Genomic DNA, 6,000 nt, shown 5'->3' with positions numbered 1-6,000 from the left:
TTCTAGAGGCTGTTGTATTTTCATGTGGGTGACTTGGTTCTGAGAAGCTGTAGCTTCTGTGTGTGTGTGTGATTGTGATTCCCAAGCAGCTGTTGCTTGTGTGTGTCCCTGGGAAGCTGTTGTATGTTGTGTGTAGCTGTTCGCCAGCTGTTGGAAGGAAATGGTGTGTGTGCATGTGTGCAGTTCCCCAGCAGCTGTTGCATGTGTGCTCATGTCTCCAGTGGAGGCCCACCCCTTTCTGCCTGTACCCGAGCAGTGGCTGTGCAGTCAAGGAGAGCTCGGAGCTGGCTCTATAGGAGAGGGACCTTCTCCTGTCACAGCCTTCCCAGCTGGGAGAAGCAGTACCGGCTCTGCTCCCAGAGCCCTATCAGCTGAGCCTGTGGCGAATTAATCACTCGCGTTTTAAATGCCAATACAGCCCTTTCTGCCTTCTTCCCTCAGTGATGCGGATGTGGCGAAGGCAGCAAATCCTCCGGCTGTGCGTGCCCTCCCTGGACTGCTGCCGCCGTGCTCGCGTGTGTGCGTGGCTGGGAGCGCTGCCTAGGTGCAGCCAGGAATGAGACAGCTGTGGGGCAGGGGACAGCACAGCTCCACGGGGTGACTGACACAAGGTGGGAGATCCCCCCCTTAAAAACACACACCCCTGAGGGGCTCCAAGTTGCTCGAAGACAGGGCTCTTTTGTGCCTCCACTTCGTCTCTGTCATGCCCGGTACGGAAGCAGGGAGCAATCGCCCCTCCAGAAGCAGGTATGTCTGCATGTGTGTGTGTGTGACACATTTCTGTGTGCGGTCCTTGTGCAGCTGTCTTGTGTGCCCTCGGCTCCCTGTTGTCCATGTCGCTGCTCGGAGAAGCGGCTGAGATTGGAGGGGGAGGACCGGGGTGGTGGGGGGAGAAAGGCAGGATGGATGGATTGCCTTTCTCCTTCAGCCTGTGTGTGCACTCCCTGGGGGGGTGGATGTCTCTGAGCTGAGGATGAAGGCAAGGGGTGAGTGCATGGGAGATGGGGAAGTGGCCAGGGGTGAGAAGATGATGCCCACACGGGGTGATGGGAGGGAGGAGGGCTTGGAGAAAGGTCTCCCTTTCTGTGTGTGTGTGTGCGTGCACTCGCTTAGGATCAGGATGCTGAATAGGATCAGGGCTTGCTGCACACAGCTGGGTTTGACTGGTCTGCTTCTGCTCAGACCTTGCAAGAGGAGGGATACATGTATATGTATGTATATGTATGTGTGCGTCTGTCTGTGTGTATACTTATATATGTATCTTACATATGTACATTATATACATGCATGTGCATATACAGATAGAGATACACTGACAGATAGGTATATTGCCCGCAGAAGGAGACAGCCTCATCCCACAGCCCCCCTGCTCCCTGTCTCTTTGAAAACTTTGCCGGGGAGCAGACAGTGATGTGTGTGTGTGTGTTGTCTCTGTGTGTGGTGTGTGAACATTCGCCTGGTTTGGATGCAGGGGAGTGAGTAAATCTCTGCTCTGCTTTTACACTGCTCTGCCGGGAGGCTGACTGGCTGCAGAAAAGTCATTGCGTGGTGTCTGTCGGGTGTGTGAGTGTGCGTGTGGTGGCGGTGGGAGCTGGGTATTTATGTAGGGGCCCAGGACAGCTACTCAAATGCACATGTATGTCTATATGCATTGCTTGCAGGGGGTCTGTGTGACCATTTTCTTTTTTTTTTATCACCAGAAAAAGCATGCCCACATTTTTATGCATAAGGATCCTCTTGCTTTGGAGCATGGGATGGGGGAGGAGAAGCTGAATGAATGAATGGGAGCAAGAGGAGGGGGAAGGAGGAGGTGGGGGGGGGGGGGGAGACATGAACAGACACATCCTATTCTCATCCCAGGACAGGCAGGAGTGCACAGCTGCTGCTGTTCCCATTCCAGTGCTTGGATCTGGCTGGGGAAAGGCAGCACAAATCTGCTAATGCTGCAGCAGGCAGCATATCTGGGAGCTGCTGTACGTAATGCCCTCTCCTGCGCGTGCTGGTGTGGCTCCCCCTTACCTCTGCGTGCATGCATGTGAGCACACGTGTGCGTATTGCATGTGTGTATGTGTGTGGAGGCAGGGGTGGCTGTGCACAAACAATATGCTTGCAAACCTTGCAAGCACCCAGGGAAGGAAGTGTTGGTGATGGAGAGGAAAGCATCGCTTGGGCGCTGCGGGCGCGTGCATCTTGCAGCCATGCACAGCCCGCGGTCCACTGGCACCCACCATGGGCTCACACAAGCGTCCGCTGCTGGGGGCTGGTGTGTGCACGCAAAAGTGGGTGCACATGTGCAGGCCAGACTTAGGAGCTGCTCCCCCTCCTTTCCCCTAAAGGCTGGAGAGCACAACGCTTCTCCCCACCCTGGAGGTAGGGAGCTATAAACCAAACTATGGAGCAGGGGGAGGATTGTTGAGATTGGAGCCGGAGGGGGGGGGGTAAAGATTATGTAGGGAGCGGGGAGAAGGGGGGGGTCCATGTCCCTGGAGGGGGCCTAGGGAACTGGGGAGCCTGGCTGCATTGCATGCTGTGAGCCAAGGAATTTGTCATGCACCGGGAGGTGGGAGGGAGAAGAGTGTGTGTGATGTGGGGAGCTGGGGTGAAGGGGGAGAGGGGGGACTGTGCCAGGGTATAAGGGCATTTCTGGTGACCTGCATCCCCCGCCCCATCCCCACACACTCCTGGGTCCCAGGAAGCGCAGCCTGACAGCATCACTGATGTTATATTCAAAGGAAGCTTCATGTGCATGGAACATGCATTATTAATATATTTAAATAGAGCCCCCCTTTTGCCTCCCTGCTCTATGCAGACCGTATCAGCAGCAGTGAGGAAGCTGCAGGGAGTGGAGGGGTGCTGACATGGTGCCAGGGGTGAGAAACAGTCACTTTCATCCCACTGATTTCCCCAGCCTAGAAATCTTCCTCCCCCAACCCCTTCCCCACTTGCCACCCTCCTCACCCTGTTGTTTTCCTCTGGGAGGTGGTTTGCTTTCGGGGCATCCAGCCCACAAGCATGTAGATATGTCAGGATGAAGCAAGCTGCTTTCATTGCTCTTCCCCCCCTCAAAAACTACGACACGAAGAGAAGAACTGTGAATGCATGGCCTTTCCCTCCCTTCACCCAGCTCCAGGCAAAGTGGGTATTTGGGAATATGCTGCCTGATCTGCCACGCTGGTGCAAAGCTAAACTGTGGAGCAGAAGCCGCTTGGAGGGTAGAGAGGGCGTTTGGGAAAACGGGACATACGGAAGTGGAGGTTTTGCTGGGGGGCAGCTTGTGGTTAAAATCAGAAAGGTGGAAATCACAGGCAGGGGGGAAGGCAGACGCGAGGGAAGCATCGCTGTGGTGATGTCCGTGATGTTTATTCCTACCTGGGTCATGTCAGAAGCCAGATGCAGCTCCAGGCAGAGTGCGGCTGCCTCATCTGACTCTGTTGAGGAGTAGTGGAGAGCCCTGCTCACTTGGGAGAAAAGCTAGTGGTCGCATCAGGGCCTGTTGAAACCTCCCAGTGCTGTCAGTAGATGTGTCAGAAAGCATCAGCACGTTTGCTGAGAGGAAGAGACCCGGCTGCTCTCTCCCTCATCTCAAACTGTGTAGTTTTCCCCTCAGGTCCCCAGGTCTCCAAGTGTGGGCCTGGAGTAAGTTGTTTCTTTTATTAGTGTGAAGGAGGGTTGAGGACATGCAGGGAACACCCCTGTCCTCACACTCTTGTGAGCTGATGAGCGGCACCCTGCTTTGGGAGAAGGATGTGATATTCCCCAAACACACTTGCAGCCCTCACACATGCCTAGGCACCAGAGCAGGACAGGAGCAGGTTGGGTGTTCCAGGAAAATACCCCCTTTTCTGGGAACAGAGGAGTTTTGCTTTCCTCCTCCGTGGAGGAGCAGAGCAGTGAGGGATCCCAGGCTGCCAGCACGTATGGGGAAAGCTGGAGCTTTCTCAGTAGCACTGTGGGTTCTGCTGGTGGGGATTGTCCAGGCTGGTCCTGATGCTGAGTTATAGCAGGGGCTTGAGGTCTCTTTGGGGTTCTTCAGGTGCAGAGGTCAGTGTTCCCCAGTGCCTTTCCATCTGGGAGGAGGGGTGAAGGAAGGCATGGATTTCAGCCACTGAAGGGAAGCGGGCTGGAAGCACAGGAGCCACCTCCTGTGCTGGGTGTGCGTGCAAGGTGCTCTTTTTGGGGCTGGAATGGGAGAGTGCAAAGCTCAGGGAACAGAACAAAGGGCTGTGACCCACCTCCAGCTCTTTCTCTCTGCTGGGTCAGCTGTGATCCAGATGAAGGCTGTATTTAAATCCCCAGATGGGTCAAGCTTCGTGCTTTGGAGGTGACAGTGTCTGTGGGACTGCTGTAGTGTTTGATTCAATGGCTAGATGGTCTGGCAGCAGTTACAGCTGCATTCGTGTCCTGGCTTCCCTGTGCTCCGCAGCCAGTGTTAGTTTGCTAGCTTGCTTTGCCATTGTCTGACCTCCTCTTTAAGGGATTATAGCAGTTCTTTGGGTCTCCTTGTTGCTCAGGGGTACCTAGCCATTGCCTGAGATGAACTGCTTTCCCCACAGACCGCACTGACCAAACAGTTTTCTGTCACTGAGGAGAAATGACCTCATTTGCTCAATGCTCATAAGCCAAGAGGAAACCCAGTTCCAACTGACCAGCTGAGGTACAGAAGGAGGGAAGGGCAGTTGTCACTCTTTCCACAGCATTATAAGGGGTGGGAAACAAGCTATTAAGAGCCAGGTTGAGGTGAGTAACTTGATGGGTTTGTCCCCTAGATGTTGCCTCTTGCAGGGAGTCTTCAGGGTTCCCAGGCAGCTGTGGTATGGCTAGATGGTGCCTTATAGCATAGTACCAGACACCATGGAGATAGGGCCATTCCTTCCTGCCTACAGTCACCCTGGGGAGTGCATCTCCAGCTTTTCACACAAGGTTAGCACCCATCTGGTTTCGGTAAGCTGTAGAGGAAGGACTGTTTGCAAGAAACTGTGGGTACTTTTGACTCCTGTGAGTGTCAGCTAGTCTGACAGCAGAGATATGGAGCAAATAGTGTTGTAAGGAAGGATCATCAGTAGCATGACTTGGGGAGAGTGTCACAAAGTACCAGGAGGGATCCTGGTACAACTGGCCTGTGGGAAAGTCCCTTCCTTCCTTCCCTCCTAACTTCTGAATGGCTTGGGCGATAAGCTAATCACCATGGAAGGCACTGTAGATATGCAAGACTGTGTCTCAGGATGGTGTACAGGCTACCAGTTGCCTTAAGGCAAGGTATCATATGTTTGTATTCATTCCTTCCATGGCTCATGTGCTCAATCTGTAGACCAGATGGGTCAGAGTCGCCCGTGTATTTTTAGGTTACTGTGAGCACTCCATGAGCTATCCTTCCTCTGGGAACATTGGTTTATGCATGAGAACATGTATGTTGTAAACAGGGAGAGAACTATTTTCTGCTAGGTTTTGTCTGTCCATTCCTCTTGTATGCCTAGGTTACATCTGTACGCGCACAAAGTCTGTGTGCACATGTATGTCTCATTCCCTCCCCAGCTTCATCTGTGTTATCCATGTATCCATGTGTTCCTGTGTGCATTTGTGTATGTGCCTGTGTGTGATGCAGGTAATTGCATGTGGGTTTATTTCTGGAGTGAGCACATGTGTATGGGTATGTATATGCGCATTTTCCATCTCTTGAACTTGATTTCTCTTCTCAATCTAAGTATGTAAGTGGTTGTAGTTGTGTGTCATGCTCAGCTGCAGGACATCCATCCTACCTGTTCAACTATCTTCTTCTCCCCACCTCTTGTGATTCTGCTTCTTCCTCTTGCTGGGGAGAGGTCTTGTGCTTCAAGAGAGAGTCTTGAGTTGTATTACCTGGTGCCACATGTATGAAGTGAATTAGCTTTCCTGACATCTGTGTACTCAAGTACATCCAGAAACATCAAGCTGTGAAGCACAAGGAGAACCATTTCATGTTATTTCCAAGGCTTTAGTGAGACCAGTCTGAAAAACCTGGCA

At 52.9% G+C, this 6,000-nt stretch overlaps 1 protein-coding gene across 1 annotated transcript in view; it reads left to right on the top strand.

The window, feature by feature from the left end:
• The first annotated feature begins 244 nt into the window (after positions 1 to 244).
• ELFN2 (extracellular leucine rich repeat and fibronectin type III domain containing 2) overlaps positions 245 to 6,000 on the top strand; it is a 53,082-nt gene continuing 47,326 nt past the window's right edge. Inside the window, exon 1 of the mRNA XM_030479003.1 lies at positions 245 to 747. The gene's annotated coding sequence lies outside the window, so the exon portion shown is untranslated. The remainder of the gene's footprint in view (positions 748 to 6,000) is intronic.

Source organism: Strigops habroptila, chromosome 3 (assembly GCF_004027225.2).
Source record: "Strigops habroptila isolate Jane chromosome 3, bStrHab1.2.pri, whole genome shotgun sequence".
NCBI classification, from domain to species: Eukaryota; Metazoa; Chordata; class Aves; order Psittaciformes; family Psittacidae; genus Strigops; species Strigops habroptila.
This window is presented reverse-complemented; position numbering and strand designations above follow the sequence as displayed.